General features: G+C 39.1%; 1 protein-coding gene and 1 long non-coding RNA gene across 2 annotated transcripts in view; one reads left to right on the top strand and one right to left on the bottom strand.

The window, feature by feature from the left end:
- a (arc) overlaps positions 1-22,783 on the top strand; it is a 54,768-nt gene that overhangs the window by 15,886 nt on the left and 16,099 nt on the right. Inside the window, exon 3 of the mRNA XM_064686813.1 lies at positions 6,451-6,502. The gene's annotated coding sequence lies outside the window, so the exon portion shown is untranslated. The remainder of the gene's footprint in view (positions 1-6,450; positions 6,503-22,783) is intronic.
- On the bottom strand, positions 15,005-16,774 carry LOC135431943 (uncharacterized). Its single transcript, XR_010436867.1, has 2 exons — positions 16,600-16,774; positions 15,005-16,541 (listed from the first exon to the last, which is right to left on the bottom strand). It is a non-coding gene; the product is annotated as an uncharacterized LOC135431943 (long non-coding RNA).

The raw sequence follows: 22,783 nt of genomic DNA, 5'->3' as shown, positions 1-22,783 counted from the left end.
CCACAGGTTCTTTCACATCTCCATTTGGGCTGTTCTCTCTACTGTGCCATCTTGTATATGTAAATCGACCAATAACAGTTACAAATTATACAGAGCCCGCGGTGAGGCCCATTCAAAAATCATTAACAAATTAATGTGAAAATAATAACAAATGAACTGCGGCTAAACACACACACACGCTCCAACACACACACACACACACACAGTCACAATAACAAACACACACTTGAGAAATATGACAGCTTACAAACGGTAAAAATGTGGCCGACAGCAGCAGCAATAACAACTACAAATAACAACAAACATTAGCCAGCTTAGCTTTGCTTTACGACGTTGACAACTTTAAAGGCGTCAACTTTCAGCCAGCCTACGGTAAATTTATTTGTTGTTAAGTTATCTTCATGTTAATATTAATGTTAATGTTAATGTAAATGTTATTGTTAATGTTAATGTTAATGTTAATGTTAATGTTAATGTTAATGTTAATGTTAATGTTAATGTTAATGTTAATGTTAATGTTAATGTTAATGTTAATGTTAATGTTAATGTTAATGTTATTATTAATGTTAATGGTAATGAAATGTTAAAGTTAATGTTAATATTAATGTAAATTTTAATTTTAATGTTAATGTTAATGTCATTTTTTGTGTTAATGTTAATGTTATTGTTATTGTTAATGTTAATGTTAATATTAATGTTAATGTTATTGTTAATGTTAATGTTAAAGTTAATGTTAATGTTAATGTTAATGTTAATGTTAATGTTAATGTGAATGTGAATGTTAATGTTAATGTTAATGTTATTGTTAATGCTAATGCTAATGCTAATGTTAATCTTAATGTTAATGTTAATGTTAATGTTAATGTCAAGAACAAGATAAATAGCTGGAAAATAATTTAATTTTTAGCTAATTTAAGTGGAATGTGTTTGGGTAAACTCAAGCTCAGAAATATTTAAGTCTAAAATAGCCTAATAAATCACCTGAATTAAATGCAAACTAACTTTAGGATAAAAGTCCCGAATCCTTGTATTTACCGAACCATCCCTTCTATCTACTAACGAAGTGAAAACTTTCTTCAGTTAGTTTTGGGCCTTTGCCATATATAGATTGATTAAACGGCTTGTGCATCTGCTTCCTAAAGCAATAGCTGGATAATCATATCAAAGAAAACCCATTTCCACGTTTATCTTGCCTCTTTTTCTTGTCGTCCCTTATTGAACGGAAGTACATTTTCGATTCAGCTTCTAATGACTGCAACATCGATCAGAATTTATATGCTTGAGTCATCATTGGACTTAGCCCTGATATTGGTTGCTTCGTTCTCTTCTTTATTTACGGGTCTGGGCGACGCTTCCGTTTGCCGGCGTTCGATTGCTTAGCAATGGCAAATCAAATAGTCAAATCTTTTTACAAATACAATAAGCACATGGCACATCCAACTCAAAAGCCTTTCGATCAAGAGTCCGCCAGTATTCCAAGTGCAAGTCGCAATCAACAACGTTTCCGCTGGCAGCCCCCAAAAAAGGCATTGAGCAATTATTGCTGTGGCTGTGAAAAGCAAAAGCGTCGACAGTTGAGAGTCAAACAACAACACGAAGAACAACTACAACAACATTGTGGCTATATTGCGCCCACTAATATCCATGGCCCGGTCTCTTGTGAAAGGCAAAGACCGGTCAATAACAGCAACAACAACAACAACAACAGCAACATGCAACTTAAAATTGTCAACATTGCCGCACTTGCCGCATAGCTTCGACTTCGACTTCGACTGCGATTGCCTTAGTGGAGAGGCACGAGGGTCTACGGCCCGACTCTGACTCTGACTGAGACTCTGACTGAGACTGAGACTGAGACTGGGACTGAGGCGGGGACTTCCAGCTGCGTAGACAGCGCGCAGACATTGCGCGTAGTTTCAGTTTTCAGTTCTCCAAAACGGCCAAGCCAAAATGTATTTGATAGAAGTCGCAGCACGTATACGCTTCATTTTTAAGTTTGGGTAAATTAATGGTAAATCTTGACTAAGTGAATGCGCATCATCAGATATTTTGCGATTTATTTTTTCTATTTGGGTGTGAAGCTCTGTTACAAATTAAATACAAAAGTAAATATTTTGGAAATACATTCAATTATAAATACATGTTAATGTTAATGCTAATGTTAATGTTTATGTTAATGCTAATGTAGATGTTAATGTTAGTGTTAATTTCAATGTTAATGTAAAAAAATGTTAATTTGAAGCTCTGTTACAAAGAAAATACATTTGCATGCATATTGTTGACAACTTTGCAACTGCAATAACAGAAACTAAACTATTAAAAGGCAAGTGGCACGATCTTAAGTTGGCAGCTTGCAACATGTTACCAACTGAACGACCAAACTGAAGTACTCTGCTGGCGGCTTTAGAAATCATTGCTGTTTTTGGTTGCGTCTTTTATATTTATATATTTTTTTTTGTATTTTTTGGCATGCGCCGCGTGAAAAACGAAATGAAAAGTTGTCGATGTTGCTGCCGTTTTCTGTTGCTGTTGCAGTTGTTGCTGTTGCAGTTGCAGTTGTCGATGTTGCCGCAGCAGCAAAAAGCATTTGAAAATGGAAAGTCGTTGTTGCCGTCTTTTCAGTCTTTGCAGTTTTGTTGATTTCGTTGATTTTTCGGCTGGGCAGCAACCGGTTGCATTGCCAACATTAGCTCACATGCAACAAGCTGCCGTTGTTGTTGTTGTTGTTGTTGTTGTTGTTGTTGCTGTTATTTCTATTGCTGCCATTGCATATTTGTATTATTTTTATTAGTATTTCGATTTATTATTTGTGTATGTTGGCGGGTCGGCTGCTAATTGGTTGCCCAAGTGCAGCTTGGCACAGAAAAACCAAAAAAAAAAACAACTAAGAACTTTGCAAGCGAATGCAACCGACTGCACAATACTCTGTTTGGATTGCAATAACGGCACGAACTTTAAAGACTTTACTTAAGTCTAGGAAATATGGGTTTCTTTAACCCAACCCGGTCGTATCCTATATACTCTTTTTTACTGTGTTTACAGAGTGCCACAAAAAAAAAATGAGCATAAATGAAAAATGTTGTAACCGTCTGTTAGAAAATTTTGTATTGCAAATCTTTGAGATAGCAAACGAAAAACCTGTAGACTGTTTTGTATGCGCCTCTTATGAAAGCGAAAGTATGAAATTCAACGTTCAAAATTTGTAGTTCGGGAAAAGCGAAACCCACAACTATCATAACATAAAAAAAAAAAACCAACTGCCAACCAAGTGCAGGTTTAGCGGTCCATAAAGACCTCTCATTAAGCCGTCGAGACTCGTAAATAGAAATTTTCACCGAAGCTCTGAAGTTATGTAAGACCTTTTTGGCAGAGTTTGGCTAGGTTTAGCTAAGAGAGCTATTAAAATTGCAAATTTATAATGTGATAAGCAGATATATTATGCACTTTTTATGGCTACCAACGCGCTGGAATAACTTAAAAAGATCGATCCAAACCGAAACGAAATCTCTGCTACAATATGCCAAAGCTAATATCTAAGATATATATGATATAACAAAGGATTTCTGAGCTAATCGATTTGCGACTTAATGTAAAAAGTAATCATATCTTGGACGGCTATAATATTTTTTATTATTTTTTGTATTTTGTATTTGTATTAATACAAAATAAACTCAAATAAGTGGCTGACCATGATAATTTTGTTTCAAAGTTAGTAAAGCAAGGAACTAGTATTGAGTTGGGCATAAATTAAAATTGAGACTCGATATTGTGTTATCTGTGTGTGAAGACAAAGCTAGGGAAGGGCCTATCAATGGTTTTATTAATATTTTTCCCTAACATATTTCGACAAAAACTAGGCCAAACTAGCTGCGACTTTTCATTCATGATCTATTGAATCAATCATAATCCAACAGGCCCGATAAGGGCAACCCGAACTTAAGCTTCCCACGACTTCCAACTATATTCGCACTTTCATCGACAGATTCCGCAAAGTTTCACCGGGCGGGCGGCAACCAGTCATCCACTTATCCAGCCACCTACATGAATAAGTACATATATATAGTATATGTTTATACACTTATCAGTGCCCCCGCGCACTAGATGATTCGAGTGTTCAGACAGCACGCACTTAAGACTCGAATTAACATTGCTTTAATTCGTGAGTATTACGAGTATTTCTCTTTCTTATGTGTGCGTATAACTTTCTCTATGTGTATCTGTCCCTGCTTATCGATAGAAAACATTAATTAAAACATTATACATATACACATTATTAATTCAGTCGATTTTTCTGCTATGCGGCGGCATCTTTTTCTGTGTGAATATTTTACAGCTGCTTTTTCTTTTAATGTTCGTTTCGTTTCATTTCTTTTAGTTTTGTTGTACATTTTTTTTTTTTTTTTTTTACATTTTTTGCGCTAATTGTCGCACTTGGCAATGACGCCGTTTGTTTGGTTTACGGTTAACGGTTTTGCTATGGGAAATGGGAAAAGCGTTAAGGAAAAGACAACTGAAGCTAAGTCAAACTATCCACACAAACGACTGCTCACACGGTGAAGTTAACCTTCAGTTTTCCGGGTAATAAGTGAAACAGTTTTTCCTTTTTTTCTTGCTGTTAAATTATATAATACAAAGTTAAAACGAACGGCTTTAGGAAAGCTTTCAAATACGTTTGCTTTGTTGCACGAAAATATTTTACATAAATATTTAAAAATAAATTTCATTTCCATCAAATTAACAATCGAAACTTTAAAGCAATCAAGGCGAATTGTCCATTTCATTCTCGTGCTGCAACATTTCAACTCCTTTAACAGCCTGTACAATAATTGCTGTCAATTAACAGAGTGTTGCCACCGCACTGTAAGTTAACAGAACGCCTTTCCCATGCGAATGTGTGGCACACGTCTAAATTGATTTTTTATAAAGATCCTTCTGTTAACTTGTAAAATAAGCGCATAGATTTGTTCGCCAATCGATTTATTTCGAATTCAAATGAAATTAAATAAGAATTACTTAGAGATTTGTGCACTTTCTAAGCCAATGTTAGCACATAAATCAGAAACTTCATTAACACAACTGCCAAAATCTATGAATATAAATCTAAATGCAACGACGGAGAGCCGGAGTCCGGCTACTCCTGGCAGTGCCAGCTACGTGACGACCTCATGTGCTGAAATTATAGCAAAAGTGCAACAACGGCAACTGGCAGCAGCCGGCAGCAGCAGGCAGCGAAATAAATAACTCAATTTAGGAAAAAGTGTTAACTTGAAATTTGCCAATAAATCAATGGACTGGCGGGCACAGGACAGGCACCTTGTGATTAGCAGCAACCCAAAACCTGCCGATTGCTTATCTGCGCGCAACTCCCCCCGAACCGCTACGAGTCGTTTTTTCGAAAAGCGGAAGACTTTTCAATAAGCTTTACCATGCAACAAAAAAAACTGATAAAAAAAGGATAGGGAAAAAAACGACACCGACTGCAAGATTGGGCAGCCGTCACTTGGCCTGACAGGCAATAAACTCGGCGATTTTTGGTGCCGTTTTCTGCGAGATTTTCGACTGTGTTTTTTTTTTTTGCGCTGCCAAAAAATGAATTTGGCTCACTTCACGCCTGTCAGACGGGGAAGCCGCTTAGATCTTATCTCGTTCGCGTTCGCTGCGACTTATGATTTTCAAACAAACTTCAATCAACGTTTAATTGAAATTAATTTGTTCGTCACTTTGTACACACATGTGTATATGCCAGCTTGGCTAATTTAAATAATTGCTTGGCCCAGTCCCTTGCAGTTCCTGTTAATACTTGTGCGCGTCTAGACGGATTCAGATTCTGGTTCTGTTTGGCAGCGAGTGTGCCAATATGAAATAAGTATATGTGGTATATATTAAGGCTTAAATCCAACCGGTTCTTCGTTTCTCGACCCGATATTATTATGCTCTAACCGGTTTGCGTGCCGTTTTTGTATGCTTTTGTTGTTTTTTAAATTTTATTCTCCTCGTTTAAAATATTTTGGTTTTCGTTTGTATTTTTTATTTTCTGAAAACATTTTGTTTGCATTTTAAGCGCATTTGATGTGGTTCACAGTTTCGCTCAACAGTTCATCTGAACAGACCCGATAACTGTAAACTGTTGGCAAGCAAGTTTCATAACGGGCGGCCTCTGTTGAATAACATGACATGCGCTAACATTTTTATGCGCTGTCAACTCAATATGCCCCACTGTGCCATTGACTCTGGTCTATTGTCTTTGCTTTTGTTGAACAGGTGCCCAGTTCATTAACATCTATGTATAATGCAAATCGCTTTGTTTCGGGCGATTTGGAGCTGTTGCCATTGTGTATATCTTACAAATCTCATTGAAAACGTCACAAATATATAAATCAAATATCAATAAATAATAGACTTAAATATTTAATTATCTAATCCCTTTTCAAAACTTTGCTATGCTTTCAGCTCTGCAAAATCGCATCACACTTAAATCGGTCAGTCGCAAATCAATTAAGGGGTAAGCTAAACCATTTCTAGTTTACTTATCAAGAAGTTTGTTTACCAAGCAATTAAAGTAACATTTGCAGCCAATTGGCAATGTTTATGTGGGTATCACTCGATCGGAGCCCATTAAGGAGTCGATGTCTCACAATGAGACGACGACTTTAAGTTTCTTTCTGCAATTTTGTACATATTTCCGCCTTTTAGCAAACGCTTTCCGCGTTGCGACAAGCTCCGCAAACGGCGCCGGGAAATCGCAAAAATTGAGTTAAATTATCATTAGTCGTTGGTCAGCAATCGATCGATGCATAATTACTGGCGATTCGATATTAGGCGGAAATATTTAAATTCACCAGAATCTTTTTATACCTTGAACCCATTGAAAATGGATAAAAAGGGTATTATGTGTTTGTGCAAATGTATGTAACAGACAGAAGGAAGCATCTCCGAGCCCATAAGGTATATATATTCTTGATCAGCATCAACAGCCGAGTCGATCTAGCCATGTCCGTCCGTCCGCAAGGATCTCAGAACCTATAAGAGCTACAGACTTGAAATTTATAGCTGTAGGTCCTCCTAGTGCCCGCGCAGATCGAGTTTGTTTCATTATTCGATACCTTGCCCCGTTTTCAAGTAATCGATAAAAATCGATAACGAAATCCTGTTTCTTGTGCAATTTTGGTAAATAATATGAGCCAGAGTCACCAAACATGACATATAGCTTCTAGAATAGTATATATATAACAAGACGGAAGAAGAGGATTCAGGGTATCCCCTAGTCGGGAGCGCCCGACTAGAACCTCTTGCTTGTTAGCTTTTGTGAATGCTACTTTTGGGCTTCAAATTAGATGTTGTGTTAAAATATTTCATGCTCCAGTTATAACAAAATTATATTGCCAGCGATTTTAGTCAATAGTTTGGGACAGTAAAAAATGACTTTCCAAACAATTAGTTCAAGTTTCCTCCTCTCAATCTTTCTTGCTCTTTTCTATAGCTGCTATTCTGTGCCCCCATCCCTCCCTTTCCAGCTCCACATTATTTGTGGTTTTGCTTAAATGCACAAGCAACTTGGACACGGGCGACAGTTGAACGTGTTGCTTATTAAAAGAAAAGTTGACAAATGACGAATTCAGCGAAAAAACTTGCAGCGGCGAGAAGAAAAAGCGTTTACTAAACGTGAAGAAAAGAAAAGCCAGTAAAAAGACAAAGTGAAAATCTACGAAAATTAAATTATTGCAAAAAGTTATGAAAATTAAATGAAATTATTACCAGGTCTTGAGTGCTTTCCTAAACAAATCACGCTTGAAATGGACGTAAAGTGAAATCGCAGTAAATTACAAATAATTGGACCCAAATATACCCAAGTGACTATGCTTAGCCCAGAGGTAAAGAAATGGGACAAGTTACAGTGCAATAAGTGTAAATAAGTCGGCTATAATAACAAATACAACTCGAATAATATTCATATATGTATATCAGCTAGTTTTACCCAGGCCAAATTTTTGAACGAATAATATATATTTCAACATGATTAAATATAAAGGCGACAACATATATTCCTTCTGATCTTAAAAATAGTTTTAGGGATTAAATATAGCATTCAAATACGTAAATGTATATTAAAGTTCTTCAATTTTTGTCAATGTTGAGGTATCAAAACAGTAAAATGTCCAAACGATAGCTTAAGACAGAAATTTATTAAAATCTCTGAGAATTCGATATTTATCGATATCGATTTTTGAAAAAAAACATGATCTGCATTTGGTACACACAAAAGAAATATTCAAATTTCACATAACTTACGGCTCAGATCGATATATTCAATATTCTAATAAAAAAATTTGATTTTTTCACAATAAAATAAATGTGTGTAAATTGAATAAGTCTTTCTTTGGATTAACAATTACTAATTGTTCTATTTATTTAAAAAAAATGAAAATCTCCGATCTATACTTTACGTAAATTTTTTATTTTCATCTACAATATTACGAAGGATTTAGGATAACGTCGAGCAGAGCGAGGGCTTACTGTGTATGTAGTTTATGGGGCTGTCACAACTATTGCATATAATAGAAGAATTTTTTAAAGTCATTTACAATGGATGCCAGGTATTAAATGTACCCAGCATTTCTGGGATGAATGTGCTCCGATAAATACGTGTGGCAACTGAGACTACTTTGGTGACTTTCAATTGCAACAACATTTAACAAAGAGACATTTATATGTGATGAATCATTAAATTTCCGTCAGTCTTTGTTCGTTCCATGAGCAAGAAGTGAGAAGACTTTCCACAAACAAATTAATTCTTAAATGTTTGAGTCACATATCTTCTAGAGTTCCTTCTAGCGGCTGGGTCTTTGTGGCACGACCATAGTCATTAAGTTTATTTATTTATGGCCCTCGATTCCATTCCAATCCATTCTCCAGCATCATTTTGTCAGTGCTGCCCATTTGCTAAAAGGTAGCTTAAATAAAGTTTTCTGAATTTTCATTGTTTACAAAAGAGTCGACCATTTGCTTTGTGCAATATTTGTCTGCATTATTTTTGTAGCTCTGATTCTGCACAACAGATTTTTGTTCATTCTGTGTTTCTTGTGTTGTCAACACAATTAAGGCAAATTGGCAATTGTTGCCGTTTGCCCTCGTCATCGCGTTTCGGTTCCAACACCTTTTTTTGGTTCAATAGATCCAACACTTTAACAGTAGTTTTGACATTAATAGCCAAGCCAAACAATGGCCCCAAACTGTGCAACAAAAGCACCAAAATAAACAAAGCGAATTCAGAAATTCATAAATAATTTGATACAGCTATTCGCATTTTATTATTCGTATACCCTTGCAGAGGGTATTTTAATTTTGTCGTGAAATGTGTAACGCATAGAAGGAGACATCTCCAAACCCCATAAAGTATATATATTCTTGATCAGTATCAACAGCCGAGTCAATATAGCCATGTCCGTCTGATCGTCTGACCGTCTGCCTGTCTGTCTGTTTCTATGCGAACTAGTTTTTCAGTTTTACAGCTATCGTCATGAAACTATGCAGAAATCGCTCTTTCTGTTGCACGCAGTGCATATGTCGGAACCAGCTGGATCGGATTACTATATCATATAGCTGCCATAGGAAAGATCGGTCTTAGATGAGGTTTTGTATGAAAAACTTTTTTGTTTATCAAGATATCTTGACCAAACTCGGCATTTATTAGTTTTATTATGTTCCTCATTCATAAACAAAATCCAATCAACATCGGATCACTATATCATATAGCTGCCATAGGAACAATCGGTCGAAAATTCAGTTGTTGTATGGAAAACTTTTTTGTTTTTCAAGATACCTTGACCAAACTCGCCATTTATAAGTTTCAACATGTCCCCTACATTTATGCAAAATCTTGTTTACATCGGACAACTATATCATATAGCTGCCATAGGGACGATCGGTCGAAAATTCAGTTGTTGTATAGAAAACTTTTTTGTTTTTCTAGATATCTTGACCAAACTCGCCATTTATAAGTTTCAACATGTCCCCTACATTTATGCAAAATCTTGTTTACATCGGACAACTATATCATATAGCTGCCATAGGAACGATCGGTCGAAAATGAAGTTTTTGTATTGAACTTTTTTTTATTTTTCAAGATACCTTGACCAAAATCGCCATTTATAAGTTTCAACATGTTTCCTACATTTATGCAAAATCTTGTTTACATCGGATCACTATATCATATAGCTGCCATAGGAACGATCGGTCGAAAATTATCTTAACCAGATACGGGCAAAGCACTATGAGCATTATGAAAAGGTTGGCTCTGCAAGGGTATTGAATCTTCGACGTGTCGAAGATAGCCCGGCTTGCTCGTTTATTTTTATTTAAAGTTTATTATTATGTTTAGTGCGTGGCCCGCAGCGTTATTGAAAAATGCAAATACCGAGTCTGTCTCGAAAGGCTGCCTAAGATGGATTTATAGATCAATGGTCAAAGCTTTTAGTAGGCGGCCGCCTTCGTGATTGTGTAAGCAGCTATGTGAACATGTGAACGTGTTCTAGGTGACTTTCAGACACATGCACAATATCGAATGGAGAGCAGCGAGCACTTTCTAAATGCGAGCCTTAAATACACAATTCATTGTGCATCGATTTTGTTTGTAATATGCACGTTTACGTCTCAAAATCAAATGATTTTAATTAACAATTTATGTGCAGCCTCGGTTTTTAGTTATTATAAAGCCGGACCGACAAGACTACACGGATTGAGGCAGAGCCCTCAATTTGATGCATCATCGTTGGCCAGTTCCCGTTCCCGTTCCCGTTCCCGTCCCCATCCCGGTCACTTTGATTCTAAGCTCTGTAATCGGCGGCTACTGTTGGCTCTTTTTTCTGTTGTTGTCAACCTTGCCGCTTCTGTGTGCTGTGCGGCGATCATTCTGGCCAGTCATGCTTAATTATTATGATTATCAATGTTTTATGCTCTATAATTGCCGTTGGCGGCCGTGACTTGGTCTTTTGGGCGTCACCAGAGTCCAGCCCCATAACTAGGCCGACTCCCCGACGCTGGACCTACTGTGGGCCCAGCCTGTGAGGGCTTCTGTTGATTTGCTTCATTTTATTTAATTGTGTAGTTTGAACTACGTAAATTCGGGTTATGCTGCTTTTATTCTGGCTCTCTTGGCAATTAAATCGAATATCTCTTAGTCGCTAGCCAAGTGTCAGCTCAACACGAGTCGAGCACAGTGGACGAGTTTTGCGAAAATAATAAGAGCTGAGCTTACTTGGGATTAATTAAAATAATTAAGTAAACGTATAAATGACCCTGATTTTATCTATCCATGCAATGAAAGTAAATCTGGCCACATAACAGGGCTATATATAAGTTTTGCTCAGCCGAACTCAACTCGTAGCCCAGCTGAAACTTCGTCTACACCATCCTACAGGGAACTGATATTGAAAAATGTCGTATAAAATACGCAGACATTGGTTGAGTTAAGTCTTAGAACGACTTTAAACATTTTAATAGATTTATTTGGAAAATTCAATGGTTACATTATTTCAGATTATTTGCATATGCGAAAGTTGAATATTCTTTGATCCATTTTGAAATAAAACCCTTGTAGCCGATCTTCTGTAAAGGTATGTTAAGAACTTCACAATAATAATATGAGCAGACTTTGTTATTGACTCCAGGCTTGTACACGCCTTGCCTTTAACCTATTGCGAATTTTAACGCGTTTATTGTCTGTTGATTATTGAATGAAATAAAATATATTGGCTTTTAGTCAGCTAACCTAAAAAAAGGGGGTTTCATACACAAAGCCTTTGTGTTTAAGGTTCGTCTGCGGAAAATAAACTTTCAAAAAATCGTTCAAAATAACAGATCTATATAACGCATAATAACGTTTAAGACTGAGAAAATAGCTGTCTTAGAAATAGATAGACTGACGAAGGAGGAGCAGAAAAGGGCAATTTTCACTGCAGTTACCTTTAGGAAATTCAAGACCCAAGAACAGTAAATTTGAGGAAACGATATTATGATATTACGAAAGATCGTAGAATGTATAAAACTTTTATGTTTGGGCTCAAACTCAGTTCCGAGGATCGTTTGAGACGATTTCAAATGAGACGATTTTCGAAAACTCAGCGCTCCTTTAAAGTTTGTATTTCCAAGGATCTTTATAAAAATGAATATAAGACGCGTTTTACTCGTTTGAAAACTCGATTCCTGCTGATCAAAGGTTTTATTTGTTAAATATCTACATTATGAAAGAATGAGTATAAAAAATTGTTTTGGATCTCGGCAGAAAACTTTGATTCCAACTTGTGGCTCTTTATTCGTTTGACTTCAAACTAATTTTCAAATATCTATGTTAAATATAACTTGAGACGAGTGTTTCAACATTTTGGAACGATCGAAAAATGTGTGGAAAACTGAAAACTTGGTCCAGGCAAAAACGGAGTGTATTCGTGATATAGGAATTATTAGAGGAATACACGTTGCAATAGACAAATCGTAAACGTATTAATTCTATTCAATATTTTCGACTTTGCTTCCACTGTGCACATTGCCGCATTCAACAGAGGCAGGCAGTCGGTCGTTTAGTCGACAAACAGCTAGGCTAGCTGGCGGGGTCTGTCCGCGTACTGACGTCTATTCAGGTGTCCAGGCAGGCGTGCATTTAAATTTATTATGTAAGCCACAGTCTCTGCCACAGCCCCAGCTCCAACTGCCGCAGCCTCCCATCCGCCGATCCAACGCCAGCGCCGCTGTCGCAGCGTTTGTTGCCGCAATCTTTAAAAATCTCGCGTACTCATCAACAACATTTCAAAGTGAACGTACATCAAAGTGGCTGCCAGCCAACTGCACTGCCCCAACATGAAGGTGTATCACATAAAATCACAAAAACTATCTAAACAGGAAACCCAGCAACTGGACAGCAGCGGCTGCAGAAGGGGCGAAGGGGGGCGGTGATGGAGGTGGCGGCGTTGAGAAAATTAAAACAAAACGTTGTCGTCTATGGCTATGGCTGCCGCCATCTAAGCAAACGCTGCCCGCAGATCCTGTCCAGTTGTTTGTGCCTGCTTAAGCAGTTGTTGTTGTTGTTGTTGTTGCTCCTCTTTTTATACCCTGAACCCATTGAAAATGGGTACAGTGGGTATATTGTATTTAACAGGCAGAAGGAAGCATCTCCGACCCCATAAGGTATATATATAAGGTATATTCTTGATCAGCATCAATAGCCAAGTCGATTTAGCCATGTCCGTCTGTCTGTCCGTCCGTATGTATGAACGCAAGGATCTCATAACCTATAAGAGCTAGAGACTTGAAATTTTGGCTGTAGGTCCTCCTAGTGCCCGCGCAGATTGAATTTGTTTCCGATATTCGATAACTTGCCCCGTTTCCAAGTAATCGATAAAAATCGATATCGAAATCCTGTTTTTTGAGCAATTTCGGCAAATAATATGAGCTAGAAAACTCCAAACTTGACATGTAGCTTTTAGAATAGTAAATATATATATTAAGTATCTTTCATCATTGCAGGGTATCCCCTAGTCGGGAGCTCCCGACTAGAGCCTCTTACTTGTTTGTGTTGTTGCTGCTGCTGTTGCTGCTACTGTGTTGCTGCTGCCAGTGTCGGCTACTGTGCGCTGTTTTGTTGCCTTAACACTTTGAACAAATATTATTGCTCGTATGTATTATGCTGTATTTTGTTGTTGTTGTTGTGCAGATGTTGCCTTTGGGCCAAACGAAGAACAGCAACTTTGATGGATTGCACGTCTGTGGTGAGGAACTCAAAGCACAGCAGCGACTGTGAAGTGGCAGCCACATTTTGGGGCCAGCTTTAAGGGCGTGGCACCATGTGGCAACTTGGACACACAAGATACAAATATTTGATCTGTTTGCTCGTTTTGAAGGTCAGCCAGACGAAAGATTTTGTTTCAAATGTAGCTGCTCATTAACATTTTGTAACTTTATGAGCTTGAGCTTGCCAGCCAGATGTGGGCTGGATAGGCAAAAAAAATTATTGTTATTTTTATAGCCACACTGCAACACATTAAAACACTCGAGTGCGCGCACTTTATGTAAGACATTTGTCTTGGCTCTGGGCCGCATAATGCCGAAATCATAATAAATAAATGTTATGCTCATTGCTCGACGCTCACGTGCCAACACAGTGCTTCTCGTTGTTCGTAGGCAATATTTGGTTGCGTGTTTATGATGCAGAGGTAGCCTCCAGCCGGCAGCTTTTGAATTTTTTCTGCCCCCGCCAGTGGGCAGATCTCTAAAAGCGGCACAGCTTTTGGGCGCGACAGACGACGCCAACGGATCTGATAATAATGATGACCCACATTGAGATGAGGAGAGTTCGTCAAGACGAGCGCTTATTGACATTGAGGGGGCACACTTTTCAGACTCTGAGTCCATAATAACGAAAGACTTAGACAACGAACTTGACCATAAAACTCGTAGCAGAATATCATTAGCACGCGTCAAGAGTCACGCATTCGGATACAATGCAGCTGCATCGATTCATTATCATTTCTATGCCAAATAACTTCAGTTACAATTATGTACAAAAATTCGAACTTAAAAAGCGACTGCAACAACTGAAACAAGTTGCAGTACTCCAGTGAAGAGTGCCCGACTGAGAGTTACCCTGTGTCCAGCTCAGGAACATACATTAGTTAGTTAGCTAGTTAGTTAGTTAGTTAGTTAGTTACTCTACTACGCTAAAGGTTTTGTCAACTTTGGATTTGTATACAATTTGTTGTCTTATAACCGACAACCGACTTTTATTTGCAGCTTTTTGCTTGTTGATAATGTTATTAAATCCAAAACAATAAGAAACTAAACGCCTTGGCCGCATCTGATCAAGAATATATAACTAAGTCTGCTCGGGTTGCAGAAACCTGCTTCCCAAAAGTATCTTAACAGCAATTCTCAATCGCATTTCACATCCATCCTGCTTCAAGCTGACAGAACAATTCTTCAAAATATAATTGGTGCATATTTAGACAGGTTATACAAAGCGTATATTTTTATTCTACATAAAATCAGAAATGTCTTAATTTACCAGTTACAAACAGCTTAATTTAGGCAGATAAAAAGAGAATCTGCAAGTGGAACAGGTGCACATCTGGACAACAACAACAAAAAGAAATATAACAATTCACGGCTAAAAGTCGCCAGTAATCACAATAATTTTCAACTCAAACGGAGAAACGATCTCTGTGCGAAAAGTAGCACAAATGGAAACAAGAAAAAACAGAGTCAATTGCAATTTGTGCATAAGATCTTATAATACAGGAAAGAGCAGCTATGTGCAACACGACGAACGTTGAATACACTTTATACAAAATTATACAAAATCTAACTTTTGACCTGATTAGAGCTATATGATATTGTGATTTGTTTGACAAGATTTTGTATAAAGTAAAGATGTTTATAGAATAACTAAATTCAACCCGATCTATCGAGTCTATAAAGCGATTGCTGCTTACAATACAACGACAGATCTACAGACTAGTTTGCATGGTTCAGTTGATACTGATCGAGAAAATATATATTTAATAATGTCTCCTTCTAACCTAAACATAATAGGAATCTGCAAAGTCTTAACATGTTGTCAACCTAGATTAATCTAAGGATTCATTTAGGGTTCGATTTGCACGTAAAATTCTTGAAATTGTCTTAAATTGTGCCCATTCGTCATTTCACGCATATTGCTGGCTTTGCACTTTCACTCCCTTTCTTTGTATCTGTCGCTCTGAATTAATGAGAGTTTCATTGGCTTCGTTGCATTTTGTTTGCGCAAACTGCATTGCGGGTCAAGTGATTGACATGCCACGTAACGGGGTAATAAACAGCGCCAGCGGCAGCAGCATCAACGGCAACGGCAACAAAAACTGAGTCACATTATAAAGCCATAAAAATAACACCTCTAGCGTGCAGACAACAACGACAACAGCAGCAGGAGCATGGACAACGGCAACATGTCGCATCCACACACACACACAACATTATGCGAGCCCTCAAACGAACGTTTTGGGGCCACACGCAGCGAGTGATCTTGGCAAAGGGTACAAAAAGCAAACTAATTACATGCCAAGTAATTTTAATACCCACTGAAAAAATGGGCAGCGCAATGAGTGCGAGCACTCGCACAGCAGATGCAGCAGCAACATCACAACAGCAGCACGACAGCAACACGTAATGTTGCACTAACAGCAAAAAGTGGTGCAAGTAAACAGCATGAGGCCAATGGACTCAACAGCCGTGCCTGTGCAGCAGTGGCAACTGCGGCCCGGTGGGCGCAACGCTCTGTAAATGGCAGCTTGTTGGTTAGAGACTTGGACCTGGTGGCGATCGCTTGACCCATCCAAAACATCTGCTGCACACCGGCAAAAGATGAAGCGGCTGCTGCTGCTGCTGCTGTTGTTGCTGTTGCAATTGATATGGCAGGAAGTTGCTGCTGCTGCCGACTTTGATATGTAAATTGTACCAAATCAATGCTAATTTCTCGTTGTGCATCAGCCTGCCCAGGCAAGTAGTAATTAAAATTGCTGAAAAAATACAAAAAATATATAAACAATGCCACACGCATTAGTATGCAACTCTTACTCGCAGGCCCATAAGCAGTACTAGCTGCAACAGCAGCAACAACAGCAAGAAAAGAAAGGCCTCAGCGGACAAAAACGTTCAGCGCTCAACAAAACAATTTACCAAGTTTGGCCTAAACGGTCAAAGCAGCCGGGCCAGCCAACTGGTCGGTGACAGCAACAGCAGCAACAGCAAACAGCAAACAGCAACAGCAACTGTTACGGCAGCAACATCCTCATAGCGTGCATAGCAACACGTGCGTTTGCCTTTTACAATGGCAGCAGCAGCAACAGCAACAACAAAAACAATGAAAGGCCAACAACTTTGGCGTTTTTCGCGCGAAATTTACTAACGGCAACAACAACTGCACAACAGCAATAACTGCAGTAGTAGAATCACCAACAACAACAACAACAACAAGAACAGAAACAGCAGCAACTACAAAACGCGCGTGCTCAACATTTGCCACAAATGGAGTTATCAACCAAATGGGTCTTCATCGATAAAAATTGATGAAGCGCTTCTGCTGCGTAGAACTTGAGGCGACTTTGGGATGACGATGACGATGGCGATGGCGATGGCGACGGCGACGATGGCGTTGGCCTGGCCCAGCAATTTTCCAAGGAAATTGCTTTCGCCTCGAGTGGCAAACAAACGAGCAATGAACGCAGAATGACGCACGTGTGCGTGTTGTTGTTGCTGTTGTTGTTGCTGCCGTTTTTGTTGTTGTTGCTGTGCCTGTTTGTGTTCACTTCTTTTATTTTGCTTGTTAGTTTGATTTGTGTTTGTAACTAATGGGCAAGTGGTGGCAAATAAAATGGCATCGATAACAATATTAATCGATAACATGTATTCAGTAGGCATGCCGCCAACAATGGAAACAGTTAATATATTCGGAATATAATTGTTGTTGTTGTTGCAGTTGTTGTTGCCAGTGTTGTCTTCTCTGCCAATGGTGACTTATTTTGCAGCTAGTGCTGGCAAATAAAATGACATCGATAACATGTTTAAAATAAGCATGCCGCCAACAGCGGAAACAGTTAATATATTCGGCATATAATTGTGATGCGAAAACGAATCTCTTGGATACATATTGATGAGTAGCGACAGTGGCAGCAATTAGTAAACAAACACCAGATATGACAGCCAATGATGAGCTTCTAAGTTGTCACCAGTTCGAGTTGCCCGTTCCCCAAGTGAAGATTTCAACTTGCTGACAGCAGCAAACGGCAAAAAGTGAAAAGTGCCATCTTTCGAAATTGCTTGTGCCGCTTGAAGGCCCCTACCCCTACCCGTACCCGTACCCCTACATCCATCTGTTGCTCTGTTGAAATCGACGTAAAGTCTTAAAATACTCGTATTTATGGTTTTAGTGTAGAGGAATGAGTTGTTGTTGTAATTGTTTGATTGTGGTCTGACACACAAAATCATTGAGGTGTTAAAGCAAGCGGAGGAACTGTGACAACATGCACAAGGCTATTAGCCCAGAGCTTGGATTAATGTAATGAAGGAGAAGCTATAAAATGCATGGGCATTACAGAATATAAAAAAGATATTGGACGCAATGCGAAGAATGTTGAATGTTGCAGTTGCAAACAAATTTAAATAAATAATATATGATAAACAAATAAACTTGAAATAAAAGATAAAAGGTGTAGTCGAGACTCGTGTCAAAAAAGAGTACATGCTCAGTCCGCAAAACTGGACAGCCCAAGCCTTTGTTTTGAAGTGCTTTAAATTGACATTTCACACCTGATTGCCAACAACATGGATTCACACCGGCACGCAGTGCACATCTCTCGCTTTCCATAGCTTAATTACGACTTTCCAAGCAAAAGGTAATAGGTAAACGCCAGCTGCTATCCACGATCAACGATCAGCGATGGTTCAGCCCGAAAGTTGAGTGGTGTGCATGTAATTGAGGTTCTAGGCCCACTGATTACTCCCGAGTCGGAGGGGCCGTTGGACTGGGCAGTGGAACGCGCCTTCACATTAGCTAATGACAAGTCATGAAACTATGTCTGGGCTGGCAGTTACATTTGGAGCTGAAGCTGAAGCTGGAGCTGGCGCTGGAGTTGAACAACCGCAGACACTGGGCAGCAGCAGCAGCAGCAGCAACTTGAAATGAAATTGTCATTTCAGAGCGTGTTGTAGTTGCGCGGTGAGAACAAGTTCATGGCATAATTGCTACAAGCGGCAACCACTGCGACATCAGCAGCTTGTGTGTAATTGTCGTTGCGGATCAGTCGCAACACCTGATTAAGAGAAGCAGCATCAACAGCTTTTGACCGTGTTTGTATTGTTGCCTCACATGTTGTTGGCGTTAAGTTACCAGCACAGGATATTGCATCCTTGGAAGCCAATGCTAACATGTGTTAGCTACTGGCGCCAGGCGTCACTCACCAGTCGCTTGTGGCAGCAACGACAGCAGTGAAAGTATTAGCTTACCGGCCGGCAACAGTTGCTCAACAGTTTATGCAACATCAATCTGTCGGCTTGTAGGTGTTCTTTTGGCAGCCATCAAATATAATTGTCAACCTGCTTCAGACAGTTGCTGCTCTTGATCTGGTTAGTTTTTCATGCCTAGCGCCAAATTGCCTAGCTGCTGCACCAATTTCTAAATTGTTGTATGCAATTAAAAAAATTACATGTACGTGCGGCAGCAACGACAATGTTGTCTTCTTCTACAGCAGCGGCAGCATCGCCAATAGTGGCAGCATTCACGGACGGCGGCAACCAGCACTTGCTCACTGATAGCACTGATTATAATTTTTGTGCGGCCTCCTCACTTTTTGCTCTAAGTACGCGCACTTGCACCATGCGCCACGGTGTGCATGTCTGCATGTCTGCATGTGTGTTTGAATGTGTGTGTGTGTGTGCACTTGTGCAATTTTCTCCAGAAAAGACACAAAATATTTAATCAAGTGCCATACAGTGGCATTAAAACACAAAACTAACAACAAATACAAGAACAAAACCGTTTTAGATTATTTAAATATAAATTGAAAATATCAAATAATCAAATGAAAGCCAAAGAAATTAAGACGTTAAGCTTAACAATAACAAAAATTTTACTTTTACAATAAGTGTTTGGTTATATATGTAGATGGAACTGAAAAGTTAACATTCTACATCAAAATCTCTCGATTTTAACAATAGTTGCTTTATTTATTATACTTTTCGTAATATTGTGAAATTCCAAATTAGTGTAACCAAAGTTATCAAATTAAATATTGTGAATATCCAAACCAGTGTAACCAAACTTATCAAAGACTAAAAACTTAAAATGTAAATATCAATTTCTGTGATGCCAGATCGCCAAAAGTGCAAGTAAAACTTTGCTGTTAGCACATAATATACATATGTAGATATTTGTTGTATTTAGGCTTAAGTACGAATTATTATTTTATTTAGTGAGAATGTCCAATTTCCTTTATCAACGATTCAGATTGTTTTTGCCCTAGCAAGTGCATATCCTTCTACCCACTGTAGAGCCTGCCATTACCTGGTCGGCTGGCAACGATAACCACTAGAAACTAGCTACCAACAGTTGCCGTTGATTCAGCTGCAATTGCAGTTGCTCTTGTTGTTGTTGTTGCTGTTGTTGCTGTTGTCGCTGCTATTTTGATAAAGCGCGTAATCGTAAAAACGCTAATGATACGATTTTCGCAGCAATGTAATGATTAAATGTTGCAAACGCTGGCGGCTGTTCGCAGTTTTGATGGGGTATTTGCCTGTTGCCAGTGCGATTGCCAGCCACAGTTGGAGCATCTGGTTAATTAGCGTAGAAAAGGGCGCAGCCAGAGACATACATCAACAATATGCTCAGGCAGCAACAGAGGCACGAGGAGCAAAGACCGCAACAACAAGTTTATAAGCTGTAATTGGCAGCAACAGCAACGGCAACAGCAACAGCCACAGCCACAGCCAAGGAACAACTAAAAATAGTTGCACACGTGCATGTGCATTTTTGACTATTAGACGTAATAGCTGAATGCATCATAATTTACCTTGACATTTAGACCAATGTCTGCACATGCCAAAGTTAATTGCCAGCTGCAGCAGCAACAACAAAAAATGCAACAGCAACAGTCGACAACAACTATGCAAATTGCAAATGCTTTGCTTTGCTTACACGCCTGCATTTTGATTAGGTTAACTATTAATAGAACGCGATGCGGCTTTGCCGGCCCGGCATTCCAGCAACATGGCCACATCACAACAGCAATCAGCAGAAATGGGACTCAGGCAGCAGCAACCTGCTCGGATGATGAGTCATCCGCAGCGCGGCAACATAACTATGTACATACATATGTATATTGATATGCTTAATTAGCAACTTGGCCAGGAATGCCTAAAAATCTCGGCCGCTCTCGCGGACCGGGCAAACAGGTGGCAGCATGTCGCACTCGAACTGTGAAGGTCAGCAGCTTTTCAAGTCGCCGATCTAGTTGCAACTGCCGGCATGCAGCAGCATGGCATGAAGCGAGCGTGTCTGAGCGTGTCTTTTACTGCAATTAGAATTACGTGCGACCCGCATTTTGGTAGCCAAACGAAATATGCTGAGGCGCCGCATTAAAACCAAAACAATTTTTCGGTAACTCAGAACTCGCCGACAACTTTGGCAACAACAACAACTACGGTCAGAAATGTGGGCGCAAAACGAAAATGAAAACTGGACCCATGCGCCGACAAAACTTGTGGGCAAATGTTTTTTGGGTTTCAATTTGGTTTTGGTTTATGCTTCGGTCCATATCGAACTGGTCTGCAAGCTGTGGCTTCTACTGCTGGCTACTTGCCCGGCGACTATGGCCAAGTTGGCAACCTTTAAAAGAATGCGGACTTGCCAGAAGTACACACAGACACACGCACACACACGCCCAGACACACACACACACGTACAGCACACACACACACTTAGGCTTATGTAGGCGCATGGCAGATAGGCAATATAAAGAAAATAAGGCATGCACAGAAAAAATAACTCAAAAGTTGTGGCAACAAAAGGCAAACTCTGCTGGATGCCTTTAATGCTGTTGTTTGCTTGGAAGGTTCGATGGTCGAACGAAAAGTTTATGACATACATATCCATACAAACATCTTGTTAAAACCGTTACAAAAATAAAAAAACACTCGTTAAATGGATCAATAAGCAGATTTATAGAACTTTTTTATGACTTTTAAAGTAGTGTGGAGCAGTTATTCTCTATGAAAAGCAAATCCCTCATTTGTAGCCATTATGAGCATATAAATTTACATCGAGAAACCTAAGCTGTGAAGTCGAATACCCTGCAGTTATAAGTTCTGCGCTATCAGACACACAAATATTTATATGTACGCATTGTATGTATATTAAATATCTATGCCCCATCAGGTTTAATTGTTGATTTAATTTTTCTTGCAGAGATTTTTAATGTATTAGAAGGATCTGACGTAAAAACTGGTATTGTCTTTTCCCCTCCAACCCTATCTTTTTCTTCATTTACTCCTTCCATTTTATTTTGCTTCCCCTCTCGCTCCCTCTTTCCATCACTATCTCTCTCTCTCTCACTCACTGTGTGCTTTGTGCACTTTCCAGTCGTTAACTTTAATGACTACCCATGGAACAAATCCAATGGCGCAATTGTTGTCTGTCTGATATTTGTTTGTGTGCATGTGCGTGTGTGTGTGTTTAAGTATGTGCACCAGAGTCTGTGGTATGGGTATTGGGGCACAGCTTGCCGCATGCCACAGCTGTGGTAGCCACGGCCTGCTTGCAGGAATTTTACAACTATGCAGCCGGCTCTGATTTGTTGCCAGGAGCAGAAGCCATGAGCTGCGATTTGAGAGATATGTATGTGCAAAAAAGCAGTTAGTAAATTTAATAAAAGTAAAAAAAAAAACTCTTTTGCTGTATTTGCGAACAAGCAAATTAAAAAAAAATTAAGTGTAAAAAATGCGGAGATGCACCGCAAATGGGAGAAGGTGAAATAGGGCTTCGAGCTGGAGTCCCGGGCATCATTATAAGCCCTATCCGACTGCGCTGCAGCTTAAAAAAATAGTCGGGGAATCAGAGTCACGTTTTTTTTCTTCCACTGACTCCCTGCCCCGTCGTTCGGTTCGGTAATGAGCCGAGTCAGTTCTTGGAACTGCGCCAACGTCGCGTCCTTGAAACAGGTTTTGCCCATAAACAAGACGGCCATTGGAACGACTACGCGGCCAACGG

Source organism: Drosophila montana, unplaced genomic scaffold (genome assembly GCF_035044405.1).
Source record: "Drosophila montana isolate Dmon_TW-CO22-7 unplaced genomic scaffold, ASM3504440v1 contig_3200_1, whole genome shotgun sequence".
Classification (NCBI taxonomy): domain Eukaryota; kingdom Metazoa; phylum Arthropoda; class Insecta; order Diptera; family Drosophilidae; genus Drosophila; species Drosophila montana.
Note: the sequence above shows the minus strand (reverse complement) of the source record. Positions and strands in the feature narration are given on the sequence as shown.